General features: G+C 35.5%; 1 long non-coding RNA gene across 1 annotated transcript in view; it reads right to left on the bottom strand.

Moving 5' to 3' along the window:
* The window catches only part of LOC115620482, a 93,238-nt gene extending 81,655 nt beyond the window's left edge, over positions 1–11,583 (bottom strand). Inside the window, exon 1 of the long non-coding RNA XR_003995218.1 lies at positions 10,985–11,583. This is a non-coding gene — a long non-coding RNA (uncharacterized LOC115620482). The remainder of the gene's footprint in view (positions 1–10,984) is intronic.
* Positions 11,584–16,532: the final 4,949 nt, after the last annotated feature.

The raw sequence follows: 16,532 nt of genomic DNA, 5'->3' as shown, positions 1-16,532 counted from the left end.
CGTGCGACACTGTCAATGCTGTTGCTCCAATATGAGCCAAAAGCCACACGTTGCGTATACGCAATCTGTAAGCGAGCGGGCTCGCATTTTGAGATTGATAGCAGGATCAAATGGTATTTTCCCTCGCATGTTGAGTGGAATGTTTACGTGCTATTCTTGTCGCTGCTGTAGTTGTTGTTGTGTGCGTGTACATGTGCGTGTGCTCGAGCATGAGTCGCTTTAATTACACGCATTGTCTTTTCAGCTGGAAGAAGAAAAAAATAACACTGCAAAGAAGAGGGGCTGACATGGGAGCGTAGCTATTTACTTCGCAAATAAAACAGAATTGCAGACATTAATTAAGCAGAAAATTAAGATATATTGTGTGCCGTATGTGGCCTGCCACGCCCATTTGTTGCATGCCTGTGCGGCAATTTCAATTAATAAATAAGTTACTTTCCACAGCATTTTTTCAGCCTGTGCTTCATTAGTTTTTCATTAAATCACAAAAGAAAATTGTTTTGCTCCCCTCTTTATCATTCCATTTTTTAACTCGCTTATTAATTACTTGTCAATATTGAATTATAAGCTGCGGCATTTTCAATTAGTCATTCACAGCGCACTGCATCGTCATCATCATCATCATCAATATCATCATAATTAAACTGTCTTTAATGGATATTTGTAGACGAGCTGTTGGAGCAGAGAGGGGTTCCATTGTATGCCTTCAGGCACTCGCCATGTGCGGCTTTATTTATAATTTGTTGTATTTTTTGTTGCCAAACGATTAAGTCCATTTAATAAAATCATTTTCCCAACTGCCGACAAATGCGCGTGCTTTTATATTTCTGTGTATCAATTGCTGGTATCGCATTAAGCGTATTATATTTTAATTATTTTATAGCTAAAGTGGAAAATTCTAGCACAATATGAGAAAGTTGCGCTGACTGATTAACATTTTTCGTTCTATTAATTAGTAATTGTCATCGAATAGTGCTCTTAAAACTGCATTAAATATTTCCGGCTTTTATACTTGTAAATTCATTTTTGATTGATTATGACAAATGAGGTGCTTTCTTATTTTGTGTGACTCTCATTAGAAAACTGGGGACTCACAAGAAATGCACATTATTTTAACCAAAAATTCGAATTTAACTGCAAAACAGTTTGGTGCCAGATTCGGCAGAAATGAAATTTTAAAAAACGTCCCTCCGAATGCATTTCAGGCATAAGCATTTATTTATCTATCTTTATTTATTTCCGAATTGTGCATTTGTGAATTCTCTCTGAGATGATGCCAACATTTTGCAATTTTGCAGCAATGGCTTATGTATATAAAGCGTAAAGGCACTACACTCGCCGCTTCCTCATGGCTTCTTGGCCTTTAAAAATTGGCAAGTCTGTGAGAGTTAAATGATTGCACGTCAGTAAGTGAAACAAGCAAGAAATAAAACAACAGCGACGGAAACTGAATACAAATGTGAGAAAGAAGCGCTATGGAAAACGCAATTAGAACATAACTTAGTAGGTATTTCTGATGGGCAGTGAAGTTTTGGCATAGTTGACGAGTGTAGTTAATAATATACAGAAAATACCAGAGAAACTAGAAATGTGTGACTTTAAAGTTACACACAAATATTAATTAATTGTACGAACGCTTGAACACCCCTAAGCTTTCTCAATTTTCATTTCCTAATTAACTGGAGGCCGTTTTAATACTTTTAACATTCCCATAAAGAAAGTGTGTTGGTTTTTCGCAGAATAACTTTACTCACATGTTTGATTTGCGATAAGAAGCTTAGACTCGAGCTTAAGCTGCTATGTCAAATTTATAAAATATTTATTTGTATACATACAAATGTATGTTAAGAAGACAACCACACTACACAAATGCCTTGACTGTGTACAATTTTTAATATCCTCTGTAAAGATCGAAATACCAATTTATACTAATGTTATCGATTAAGTCATATGAAATATTTTGTTATTGTATTGTAATCGAATTATGGTCACACAGTGTCATGAAGAAGCTGGTCGTCGACAAAACACGAAATTGAAACTCGCGGAAACTCTCCGAAACCTACTGAAATTTATCTGAATTTAATTTAAAACGGTCATTTAATCACATATTCTCAATAATTACTTATCCACAAAATCATTATTATTAAAGTTCAAACAAAACCATAGTCAAGTGTCTTTTCATTAAATTTTAGGGCCCAGCGTTCATACTGGTCCTTACATCCTCCTTTGAACTTCAGAAGGTAAAAGCATTTGGAGCATAAGTAAACTATTTTTCACTATTATGAATTGAATTCTTCCAGAACTGAAAATCAGGCGCAGAAGTTTTAGCCCTTGAATATGTATATATATTAAGTATTAATTTACATATTGGATATTCTCTCTCGTCATCATAACTTTAAGCTACTTTCTATATAAGAATTAAAAACTATTTATAGTTCCACACTTGTTACAATGTTATTGAGAACACATGTAACTGACTTTCTTTAGCATTCATTGTTCCCAGGTATTTCATGGTGAAATGTTTCATATATTACAAAGCCAACAATTGAATTGGCAAGCATTAGCTTTACAGTTCCGCAGCTTCATTGAACAACTTCGCAGCTTTTCCTCAATTCAATTGCAAATGTTGCCTAAAGTGGCGTCTGTATTTCTTTTGTATTATTATTCATTTACATATATATTTTCTTTTATAAACTGCGCTCGTCTGCCATTTCGAATTGTGCATTTCAAATCCCGCATTCTGCGCAAGTACTGCGTTCTATGAAAGCATTTTCCTTGGTGGCGCTGCCAACAATTGGAAGCGCCATTGAAAAGGCTTTTAAGCATACACTAACAACGAGAATTTGGCCATTCTAGTTTAAAGCGTGCTCAGTTGCTTGAGTGAATTCGTGTAAAAAGGTAAATAAAGATAGACACTTGCAGAAATACTCGTACTACATACACACATACATAGGTATACACACTTTTGTGATCAAATACATTTACTTGGCTCACTTGCCGCAACTTATAGACGGCAAATCATTTTGGCTTGCTTTGGTAAATCTTTGCGATTTCTCATTAGCAACGAAACTAATTAACATAAGTATTTTGCTTAATGCGCACTCACGAGCAGGCGCGGGCCGGAACGGAACGACTGCCGCGACGCTGGCCACCATCGACAGGACCTCCCAGGCGTCCTTGCCAGCCCTGCTTTGCGGCCTGTCAGCGACAAAGCACACCCAAGACGCACATTTTACAATTCGCTGCTGCGACTTGTTGACTTGGCCGGGCATGCAGGGGCTGCGACTAGCAGGCAGCAGATGCCAAGAGTTTAAACATTGAAACATAAAGCCGAAAATGTGTCTGACAGCGTTAGCATGTGGCACCAAACGACAGTGTGATAATGCACAGTGGAGACTGGAGACTAGAGGATCGGAATTATTAGTTTGAAAAAAAATTATTGAAATATACCAGTGGTGGAGAGTTCAGCGAAATATTTTAGCTAATAGGTATTCAATGTGGCTTTCAAGTTTATGAGTGTTGTGTGAGAAATTTTAGTTTGACTATTTATTAATTAATAAATTTTAATTAGTATTGGTAGATCTTTTTATACTTAAATGTGTTATGATATTCTATATTTTATTGAGTCCAGTTAGCCACAAATCAAAAACATTTTAATAATAATTATGATAGACATAATTCATTTAGAATGCACCGTTTCTAATCAGAAGCCTTGGGCTGGGCCTTTTAAGTTTCAAAAATATTATGTCACTTTTATACTGGAGTGGACTATTGATTTATGAAAATGGATTTCAAATAAAGGCAGGACTGCACTAAAACTTTTACAAGATGATTACTGTGTTTAAGGAACTGGGAGTATGAAGAAATTGATAAATTTCTAAGGATTTGATTTGTAAAATAGAAAGCTTATACAACTTCCTCAAACACTTTTAAATCTGCTGCCTATTTTCGATTTTTTATTAGTAATAATTTGTCCTTTTTTCTATTTAGTTATTTTATTCTTAAACAGCATTTAAATTGAGAGAAGGACCTTGACATTCAATTTCGAATTTTTTGTTATTTAAATTTTGTGTGATTTATGTTTACTCTCGTTGTGAATAGCACTGAGTGTTTTAAATAAAAAAACTAAACAAATGATTTGCAGAATGGAAAACTTCATGTTGTCGGTTTTTCTCGTTTTTCTTTTAGCACATTTTAAGATTGCTGCTCTAAGACGGGTTTCTTGCACCACTGTTTAAAGGTGGCTCTATTTTTGATTCGTTGCTGGCTGCCATACCTGCGCCTTTCCTAATCACAGTCGAGTGTGTGGGACGCAGAAAGCCCCCCCCCCCCCCCCACCAAAGCATAATGTCGGCTCATTTATCTTTGCGAGTGAATAAACACAAAGAGGATGGCACGAAAATGAAGCCGCAACAAATAAACGCAAAGGCGACAAAAAACAAACGACAAACGACAAATGGCGAATGAAGAGTGGAGAGTAGAGAGCACGCGCACACATATACATACGTAGCGCGAAAAAAATCCCTGGCTTACATGATGGATTTCCAAAGGCATTAGGTGGCAAGCACAAAATAATATTTTGTAAATAATCAAAAAACAAATGAGGTGAAGAGGGGCGGGACGAGCTGTTCGTTGATATCGCGACGGCGGAAATTAAATTCGCCACCGCAGACGAAGGTGGCACGATAATTGGCCACGATTAGAGCAGTTTTCGGCCATTACGATAACAGGCCCAGGCCGAGCAGACAATGCGAACAGTTTCTATGGCCATGGCCAATGACATGCCCTCTATATATAGCTGACCTATACGCGACTACTGTCACAATTGTTGTCATTACTGTTATTGTTGCTCTTCCTGTTGTTGTTGTTGCAGCGACGCTCACTTCAAATAATTGGACAGCTTTTTAAGTCAACTTCAAAAGCTTTATGTGATTAATTGTTAATTAATTAGGAGCTTATTAGCGATTAGAGGTGTTTTGTCTGTCTTTGCCAGCTCTGTGGGAGCACAGTTTTGAGATGTGCTGAATTTTTGGCCATTAAAAGCGCTTAAATATTTTTTATACAAAAATACTTTAGTTTTTTGTACAGGGGAGTCGTATACGTAATTTTTTCAAGGCACCCTTGAAACTGTGTAGGCAAAAAAAGAACATTCAGAACATACTACTGCTCATTTCAAATAGCTCAAGCTTCTGAAAAATACTTTGGACTTCTACCTTTTCTGGTGTGAAATACATCATATAGTATTAGATAATATAGCTTGATATACAGCTCAAGCTATTTAATTGCATTGAATTATTGGCACCGAATATTATATTTTATTATATTCTACATATATTCAACTTTGTTTTTTTCCCATTCTACATTTCTTTCGTTATTAAGGGAATTTGTTTGAAGGACAAGAAATATTTGTTCTTGTTGACTATATGTTCAAAAAAAAATAATATAACGAATAATCTTATCATTTATTATTTTTTTCGTTTCTAAATTTTAAAAATTCACATAAAATGTTAATTATTGAAATTCCTTCCTTATAAGTAAGGGTTAAACAATATTAAGACCTTCAAAATATACGATAGCTTTTACTACACATTTTAACTAACTTCAACTAACTGAAGCATTGGAAAATGAGTTCAATTTTGAATTGGAATTGAAAGTGTAATTAGGGGGAGTCATTGAAAATTAAAAACGGCAATTTCAGGCATAATTCGGCAATCTGGCAGCAATGGCGTATTTTGTAAAAGGCCAATGCAAATGAGGAACAATTGTTGCTGCAACAAAAGCTGGAAATAGGACACGTAACATGCTAACAATAATGAGCTTGAATTTGAAAAGAGGCACACAGGCATATGAATATGAGCAAAAAAAAAAGAGTTTGTATAGTATACACGTAATATGTACACCTGGAATCATGGAATCCACATTAGATTTTTTTATGAGGGGAAATTTTAAAAGCCATTAATGCTTTCACTTAAAATGTAACAAATAATTTTTGAAATATTTTTATTCCCAGCGTTATACTAAAAATCGCATTTGAAAAACCTGCTTGTTTTTCGAAAGGCTATACAGTTTATGCAAGCAATGAATATTATTTTCGTAACAGAGTGCATTGCAAAAAGAAAAGCGGCAGCGGGAGTTCCGTGACAGCAAGCAAACAGAAGCATCATATTTATTTCCGTAATGTGTGCACATTGCGCATACGCCTCGTGGTGCGAGCGTTTCAAGCAACAGGGCGCTAAAAATGCTGTTAGCATTTCATATACACATATGTGCATTGCTTGTTGTTCTCGTCTTTGTTGGTGTTGGTGCTGTTGTTGTTGTTGTTGTTCATGTTCTTGCTGGCGTTTTCAATGTCAAAACAAAGGCGTTGAGTGTGTAAAAAGGTGAGGGTGTGAGTGTGGCACGCGACACGCTTCGTTACTTGTGTGAATTGTTTTATTTGCTCTTTCTGCTTGTTATTATTATTGTGCTTGCTTTTGTCAGGCAAACAGCTTTTTTAATCCTTTTGACAGCGCCAACTGCGCTTGGCAGGCTGTCTTCTGTATTTTTTTATGTGCATGTCAATTTTTATTACGCATACGCAGCATTGTCTTTTATGCTGCTGTTCTGGCTGTGCCTTTCAAAGTAAATACATGAACATAAACACACACATATCAAGTGAATTTACAATTGTTTAACGTGTCTTGTCAAATGGTAACGAGCTAAAAGGCAAAAGTGATTTACAACTATACAATCATTTCGTTCTGACAGTCTTTTGCACTTGCGGTTTTTATACTCCGTACTAAAAAACTTAAGTAACATAGGCTTAAAGGTTGCAGGCGGAAGTCTGGTGGACATAATAAAGCATTGGCGTTATATAAATCGCAAATATCATTCCAGCTATAGTCAAAAATTCTGATCATTCAAAATTGAAATAAAGACTAACTTGAGCTTCTAACAACATCATTATGAAGAATTTAAGAAAGTTGATGATCTGCCTGTCTATCCATCTGTCTATCTGTTCTGCATTAATGTTTTGTCTGTGAGTATGTCTCAACACTTGTATATCTGACAATACATATTGAACTAATATTAAACATGAAAACATCATAAAAGGGTTGTGAAAATGGAATAAATGCAATCTATCTATATTTCAATAATGTAGTCTAGTATATATCTAATTCAAAAAGGAGACGCAATATTAAAGAAAAGTACAAGTGTGGTTGAAAAAATCGCAATTTTCTGATCCAAGGAGCAATAAATGAGACCATTATCACCATCTTGTTATTTTGTTCCCCTAGAGTAAGTGTCGCAGACAATCTTCGTTATGTTAGGCTTACGAGCAAAACATAAACATTCACAAACTGTTCAAAAAAATACAACTATATTTGATCAAACCTTAAGTATCTTGAATTGTATTTCCTTTAGTCCTTGTCGCTTTCAAAAACTCTGTCATTATATTTCAAATAGTGTGATGCATTTTTCAATCTATCTGTTGATCTGTCTTTCCATCAATCTACCTCAATTTAAATATTTCATAATGCAGCTGTTCTTATAAGTATATGTACATTGAATGAATATGTACTTGTTCGAATATTAAATAATTTTCTTTAATACAATTATTGCGTGTGATGGACAAAAACACTTTGTGGTTTTTTATGATGCTCGTAGTCATCTGCTCACCCAGACTGGCCCCACCTCACATCATTTGCAAGCTGGTTATACGTTGTTTAAGCCTCCATGTTTGTGTTGTAAAACGTTTTTACAGTTGGCACATATGGTGCTTGCCATAAAATATACAACAACATATCCATATGCTTGTCTAGGAGAGAACTTTGCCTACACACACACACACACACACACACACACACACACACTCATGCCATACACAACATCGAGTGTAATTAGTGTAAGTGCCCACATGAATTGTTTTACATCTTTTGGCAGCGTTCTTTTCACTTTTAATTTGCACAGCTTCCACAAGCACACACACACAAACACACACACACACACACACACATACGCACACTAACTAGGACATTCCCCTCAAGGCTAGGCACTGCGCTTGCATTGTAAAATGATTTAAAAACAAAATAAACTTTTCCCCTTAGTCTCAGTCTCGCCATTTTTGGCTGCCATGCCGAGTTTTATTTGGTTTTGGGTAATTAAGCCTCTTGTTTTGCAGTTAAGTGCAAAATAATACGCACACCCCCTCCCCAACATCCACCGCCCACATTAGGCCGTACATCTGTCTATTATTTGCACAAATTCAAAGATAAAACGTGCTTGTCTGCTCGCTTCCTTTTATATATCGAACGATTTCATACCAAATCGTTTGGTCAGCGCCATTGAAGCGCAACAAATGTGTTTTTGTTTTTGAAAACAAAAACAACAAGCAATATGGCCAACAACAAATTCAAAGAACCTTCAATCAAGCGAAACATGACTTTATAATTTCATTAGTGGACATGCCAGAGAATGGAACAACTTTAGGTGGCTTTAATGGGTTAAGCGTTTTCCACTCACAACTTTACAACTTTAAGGTGTTTAACAACTTAACTTGTTGGCTGTCTGGCTCGTAGCGATTATGCAGTTAAAGAATTTGTTAAAGCAGCTAAGCGCCTTACCCATCTACTAGGGAATAGAATAGCAAAGTTGCGACTACTTCTGTTGCAGCATCAGCAGCTTGCTTAGCTTGTTGACTGTTGCAAAGCCTCTCTAATATAGTCTATCTATGTGGTAAGTGCATTTTAGTGGGATTTAAAGGGAGAACTGCTGCATTTAACAGCCACAGGAGTATTTCTAGTTTGCTAAACTTTCTAAACAACATTAAATGCAATTAAAAACAATTGAGGTATGTATTTTATTGGCGGCTCACCTATCATTTGTGGTGCTTAGACCAAATGCTTGGTGGCACTACTTGCATTACTTCGGCAAATCTGATTATATGGAAATCATTGGACAGTTTTCAGAACTGTCGAAATAAATGTGTTTAAGCTTAAGAAGATTAAATTGTGGTCAGCCCACCCGCTTATCTGAGTTCCGCACACCAATTAGAAAAATAAAACTCATTGTAGGACATTTGTGCCTGCTAACCAAGCCCTGATTACGCTTTCTAGCCAGTATTTTTTGATACACTAACTAATTTATAAAATAGTCAAATCTACTAGTTGTCGCACAATTTCGAATTGAAAACGGAAGTAATGTGTTTCTTTTTTTCCTGTTACTACCCCACGTGCCAATTTCTGCACTATCGTGTTCACAAAATATTTATCGCATCTGCTGCTACATGAGAGACAAGTAAGTAGTTTATATCGCTTGCTATTTCCTGTAGCTACCATATTTTCAGCTATCATTATGGCATATTTGGTCGCATAGTGTGATAATTTATTTCAATAAAGTGTCAAGTGCTCTTCTGAAATATTAATAACTTATTCGTCTGCTGTACTAACAATCTTTTATAGAATGTATTCAAAATTAATTAAGAGTAGTTAAAGTAAATAAGTTAAAGAGTAGAACTCAAATGCATAGCTCAAAATGTATTAACCTAAGGCATGCTCGAAACATATACAAGTATACAAGTATTTCAGCAAAAATAATAGATAGTTCCACTTGTCCCTTAAAATTAGCAACGAAATTATTCAATTATTAAAACACTGTAAGCATTTTTTATAATATACTTGCTCTCTAATGGTTATTTTGGTAATTCTGAGAAAATCCCAGATGGACAATAATTTCATTTCAATGTAATTTTGCAAATTATTTAATTAATTCTTGGCATATAGCCACTACATTTATCGACAATTTAAATGTACGGAGGTCATCGCTAATATTCTCAGCATAGTATATTAAATTTCATCTAAAATAATTTAAAACAGAGTCTGGGAATCTTACAGTTTCGAAGAATTAAAGACAACAATGTCTAATGAATGACATGACTAGAATTTGGACGAGTAATTTAAATTTTATTTTGTTTTTTTTACTTCTGAGTTGTTAAACATCAACAAGCCGTAGACATTTTTTTGGTGTAGTTTTTTTCACAGACTGATTATTGCTGCTGGTTGTCAGACTCCTCTGCCCTTTTAGTTTGACTTAACTTTTCTGCTCCTTGTCTACCAACAGGGATTACTTTCCATTTATCTCGTCTGACTACACTTTGCATAATCATTTCTGGTTTTCTCAACAGAACTCTCTCTATGTCCCTTTTTCCCTCTACTCTTCAAAAACTGATCTCTATAATCATTTCCGGGGAAATCTTGAAGCACTTACGGCAGTGACTTGGCATTCTTATCTTTTAGGTCGAATTTATATTATATGGTACATTCTATTATATAGTATGTGGACAGAACATATTTTGTTGACGAAATAATAATCAATAACATAAATAATTATGAAGAATTCTAGGAAGTGTTGCACCAATAGTGTTTTATCATTCAATTAACTCTGTTTCCTGGGTGGCACACTTTTCTAGCCAATCACACGATGTCGACGACATTAGGATCAGATTGCGGCCACTCAAGAACACTATTTTTTTGGCTCTGAATCCACATTTTCCCAGTACTAGTTGCGGCATGGTAGATTTCCAAAAATATTCTCAAAGTGCTTCAATTTCTTTTCAGACGAAGAGAGAGAGAGAGAGTGGATATATCTATATATTTGTTCCATACCAATTAAAGGCAAATATATATATTAAAGAATATTGTTCGTAAAGCTGTTGAATTTGAATTTTTGATTTTTTAAGATTGCAACATGAATTGCAAATTTGTGAAAAACTGCGCCAGGTCAGTTACTGAATCATTTCGGCAGAGAAATGCGTCTCACAATCATTTACTAATCGCGTAATCAAACGATAAGAACACAGCATAAGCCTCACAAATTGGGTGTTAAATGTAAACAAACAGATAAGGAGCATTTAAAAAAGAGACCCTGCTCTGTTTTTGGCTCTATTTAAGGAGGAATGCAATGTATTTAAATCTAAAAAGAAGAACACTTTTTAAAAATAACTTACATTGGCGCCCGTTGCTTCAGCGTCCGTTTCTTCTTCTCCCACCACTGCCTCGTCAAAGTCTCGTTTGCATAGAATGTTGAAATTATTTTTTAAACGCTTTTCAGCAAACTTGCAGAACAGGTGGCAAATGTCACGTTGCGTATAAAATAATATTTAATATCACAAGGCAGTCGAGGATGAAGAGTAGAGAATATTTGAAAGACCAGTGTGCATGAAAAGAAGATACAAGCTGCCCAAGTCGCTGACAGTTGCTGGCAATGACGCAAAGAGCTGGCAAGGTTGACACGATGTGGGCTTAAATAGGCATCCAAGAGTCTTGGCCACTCACTCACGCATAATACCGAGCATGGTATAAACGGATTAAACGGATTTATTCGTATAAGACACAGAGAACGAAACAAAAACAACAACACATACAGAATTAGAAACAAAATATAAAAGACTTGAGGAAATCTTTTTCTCAGATTTTGACGCCCCTCTAGGTGGTGTTGCTGCGGTTGTTTTTGTTGCTGTTTGTTATTGTTGTAGTTGTTGTAATTAACGGCACAAGAAGCATTTGCATAATTTGACAATAGGCTGCTTCTTCTGTTGCTGCTGCTTCTTTTATTATTCTTGCTGTCGCCGCTTACGTGTGAAAAGCGCGCTGAAATTTTGTGCCTCAATTGATTGGCTTTAACTTTCCATGACGGTTTTGGTTGCCTTTTTCAATATATATATACTATATATATGTATGTGTGTGGATGTTTGCGTGGGCTCACTTAGTTTCTATTCTCATTAGCTGCGAATATATGTACTGGTATATATATTTCTGGTTAAGTATATTTCAAGCACTTGAATTTTCAATATTCACTATATTTTCCATATACATGTATTTATATATTGCTCGAATCTATTTTGCGCGCACCAAAAACATTCCATTTTTCATTTAGCACAAAAACAATCTATACACATATTAATATTATTATTATTCACAATTGTGTTTTTTTTTTTCTTTCTTGTTGGCTTTTCTGCAATTTCTAGACGCAACTATTTGTTGGCTTTATTTGAATTTCACGCGCGCTGCCGCCTTCAGTTCTGCTGCTGACCGTTACAAAATTCTAAGACAGAGCAGGCCACCAAACGAAAGAAAATGGCACGACGCTGCTGAGTGAGTCCCGTCCGCCTAGTCACTTGTCGCTTGCTTGACGCGCGCACGGTAAAAATTTAACTGGAAACTCGAGCACACATTTCAACACAGCGACCGAGCAGATAGCAGCAGCTGTAGGAGCAGCGGCCGAGGCAGAGGCAGCACCACGACGCGTCGTCGCCAGCTAACAGCTAGCAGCCAACAGCAAACAAGCAGCAGAACACACGACCAGTGGCGGCGCAACGACCAAGACACGAAATCAAAATGTTTAACAGCGACCGGCTGCTCATACCTGTGCGTTATTTAACAGAGCTCCACTGCTTTGCTGTTCTCACGCTCATACTTGTAAATACGTGCTGTTATCAGACCCGCACACGCACACCACATTACGTACACCGCATCGTATCAGTGTGTCAGTGGGTCGGGCGCACTGGGCGCCCACTGTTAAGCTAAGCAGCCAAGAGACAGACAGAGCGAGAGTGAGAGAGCGCGCCTGAGAGAAATAAAACACTCTCTTGCCCTTTCAATGCGTTTGGCTGCAGAGCGCCATTTGCTATTCAGCGCTTAGCAGTCGAAATGTTATTTACTCGCCCACCGGGTGGCGCGCATTTTGAACTGAATATTATTCAAATTAAATTTTATTGAAATAAGGCAAATTTATTCATATTGGCTATACGAATATATTTGAATTGTCAACAAATTCAAATCACATGCTTCACAACATTAAAAAATGGCGCGCTACCAAATACCACTGTTAAATGTAGTTACAGTAATAGTGTGTGAAAGATAAAATGCTGCTCTGCAGTATGTTAGACTAATGTAAAGCTGAAAGCAGTTACTAACAGACCAAAGATCCTGTTCAGCCAGAGCGCTTAAGCTTTTTAAAGTTATTTATCGCGCCAAAATACAAAAATGTGTTGAAGTATAATTCTTTAAACTCAATATTTGTCAAGCAGGCTTCAACTATATTGCGCTTCATATATAAATCATTTTTACACAACAAGTATATTAACCGCTTTGTCGGCTTTTGATTATATTTATTATACAATCGTCATTAGGAATATTCTTCAAATAATGAATATTTTATTCAGTTCAAAGATCACATTATTCCTCATTATTTTCTTTTCTCGTTGCCATCTTGGTGAACCCAAATACATGAATTTTAAATACAACATTTGTTGGAAATTAACGACACTTGCAATGTTTTAAAATTAACCATTAAAATGCCACGTATAATTGAGCAATGAAAGCAGATCAGCTGAAATATTTTAATGTCATTTCCATTTAATTGGCTTCCGTTAATTCGCGTTTATTATTATTGCTTCCATTCGCCAACCATTTCTTTTGAATAGATTTTAAAAATAGCGCGCCACGTAAAAAAAAAAAACAAAGTATAATGTTAAAACGATGGCGGTTAGGCGATAAGTTGCCTCTTATTACAATATGCTTGCACTACACATGCAATGCCATCCTACCTCTACTAAGTACGTTTAGTATTAGTAGGATAACATTGCACTGTAAGTGTGTCGTACATTTGAATGCTGGATGGAGTGTGTCAGCTACAGTAAGTATAATGTTAGTGCTGAATATGTTATTTGAATCCACGCTGTACAATGCAATTAAATGATTTTCTTTCTATAATGAATAATTATATTGAAAATACAACATTGCCTGTCATTAAGGTATCAAATTAAATTTCAATGTAAAGTCAAAAACAGTTTCAGTTGCTATCAAATAATTCAACGACAACATATTTGATTTATTTTTAAATGCTTTTGCCCATAATTACCAATAATTAAAGCAATATAAATTAAAGCTTTATAAGCTAACATTAGCTGTCAGCGCAAACTCATAAATCTATCAGAAAACACACACCACTCGGTTCATTCCAATAAACTGGCGAGAATTATTATCTAAACAAAAACAATTCATAAGCCATCGCTCAAAAAACCACTATAGTATTGTGTTTATGGGGCTTTTTACTTCTGTTATACCCTACATTCAACGGATGAAAGGGTATGGCGCCAAAATGATGTAACAGGCAGCGCTAAGCATGGCAGACATTAGATATATACATACAATATATTTATAATCAACATGATTAGACCAATCGATATGGTATGGCCTTTTTATTACTGCCTCGCCATGATCTCATGTTCACATGTTCAATCGGTTCACTCTATAATATAGATGGAAACGAATATTACAAACAAGATTACTTTAGCTGAAGGACTGTGTATTAGAGGGAAGGCGTATGCAGGACAGTGTATACAAGAGTCGGACTGGTGTGACTCTAGCGTTCTACTCGATTTGTTTCGAGTGTGCCAAATGGAAGAACATGAAAAGAAATATTTCCAATCAATTGGCAAACAAAAACTAATAAAAGTTCATATTGAACAACTCGTACATCTACAAACACAAAGATGCCGACCATATTTTTCAAAAAACGAAAAAGATGGAAAGAGCAGCGGTATCAAGAGAAACACTATTGTTCATTCATTAAAAATATAAATTCATTGAACATGGAAGATCAAATATTACAAACATAGACTCGTGTTACACACTTATGTATGCATGCTTCTGTTTGTGTGTGTGTGTGTGGGTGTGTGTGTGGGATGTGGCTAGCAGATAGACTGCAGAATATACAACAGTTGTTTATTTTTGAACAACAACAGCAACAACAAAAAAAACAGCGGCAGCAACAACAACAACGAAGGCTACGGCGTGATAAAATATGTTTTTTTAATGCAGATTCTCGTTTAACGAAAGCAAAAAAATAAAATGATGAAAAGCAGCAAAACAAAAAGTGGAAAAGGGGAAGCTGCAATGAACGAAAGCCAAACTAACAAATGAAAATGCAAACGGCCAACAGACAATCGAAAATTGAAAAGAAATAAAAGTGTGAACAGCACCAGCCACAACAACTACACAAAAAGACTACTCTACACCTACAATATCACTGTGAACATTTTGAGCGGCGAAAGAAACGATCTTTTTTATTATTTTGTGTTTGTAGAGGAGAACTAAACTATAAGTTTTCTCACATGCATAGATATTTTACATAGTCGTACGAGCTGTACTATTAATTGTTTTACCAAATTCCTACTGAAATGTAATTCCAAGTTGTTACTCAATCAAAATAACCAGAAGTGTTGTTTGTTTCCCGATTTTCCAAATACTCGATTTGTAAGTAGAAAGAAATGATGCTACATAAGCACTATGGAACCGATATATTGTAGGAATTGCTTATTATTAAGTTTATCTTTTTGTCAGTCTCACATTTGGTCTTTAAAGAATATATGGTTTTGAGTAGTCATTTGGAAGGAGAAAATAAAAAAAATCCATTAGATAACAAACTTTGATGCGCCACCTTATAACGGCTTCGATAAATAAAGTCAAATTCCACATATTTAATCTGCATTATAAAAGAGTAATATGAATTTATTTTCGCAAAGGAAAAGAAAAAAGAAACAAAGAACAATAATATTGTTAATTAATATTGAGGAATGTGCATATAACAATATCCGAAGCTCACTCCTAGTGTGTAAAAGAATGTAGATATATGTCGGCGCTGTTTCTATATAAAGGAATAAGAAAATTATCTTTAATAAGAAAAACACGAATTTAAAAATCAACATAAAACAAAATACCATTTGTTCCGGAACGGATTTGAAGGAATATTTTAAGACTTAGGAACTTTTATCATACTATATACGAATACGTATTTCAGCTTGGAATTGACCAGAGCTAGTGTTATTAGACTCATAAGATCTAATTCTTATCTTATTTTATGCAAATATTTAAAATATCGGTAAAATATTGCAATTAAAACAATAATAATCACTATTTATTTCCATTATCTTCAACTTATCAGGCGGTTTGCTGGGATGTTCGAGTAGACAGCCACTGAACTATTCAAGTCAAGCGTATGGACAACACTTTGAGGATGTTGTGAAAATACTACGAACAACCTGAACACAAGCGATTCAATTAGTAGATAGAAATAAATTGCACATTCATAAGCCAAAGTGGGCATAAAACTTTTTTATGTTAGTCCTCATTGAATACATGCCAATATGGCACCGAGTCTACTCGGAATATCTGCATCTATACTATATAGTATTTTTGTCGATATGTGTATGGCTGGCAGAAGGAAATTGTCACACTTCATTGGTAATTCACACGTGCCTCATGTGTGCGTAAAACGTCCAACCAATTCATAAAAGTACATAGTACTTGTATAAATATAAGTAGCTAATATATAGCTATTCCACAAATCGACCGGAATTCGCGTAAGCTATAAACCTTTCAGTGTCTGTCAAGATGAGACGTTTGTGTGTTTTAAAGCACTGTATACTTGTAGAATTAATTATTGGACCCACCATCGGCACAATTCTGCCGTGTTTGTGCGCATGCTGTCAA

The sequence above is a fragment of the Scaptodrosophila lebanonensis genome, unplaced genomic scaffold (assembly GCF_003285725.1).
Source record: "Scaptodrosophila lebanonensis strain 11010-0011.00,11010-0021.00 unplaced genomic scaffold, SlebRS2 tig00000024-arrow-pilon, whole genome shotgun sequence".
Lineage (NCBI taxonomy): Eukaryota > Metazoa > Arthropoda > Insecta > Diptera > Drosophilidae > Scaptodrosophila > Scaptodrosophila lebanonensis.
The sequence above is the reverse complement of the archived record's forward strand: the minus strand, read 5'-3'. Positions and strand labels throughout refer to the sequence as shown.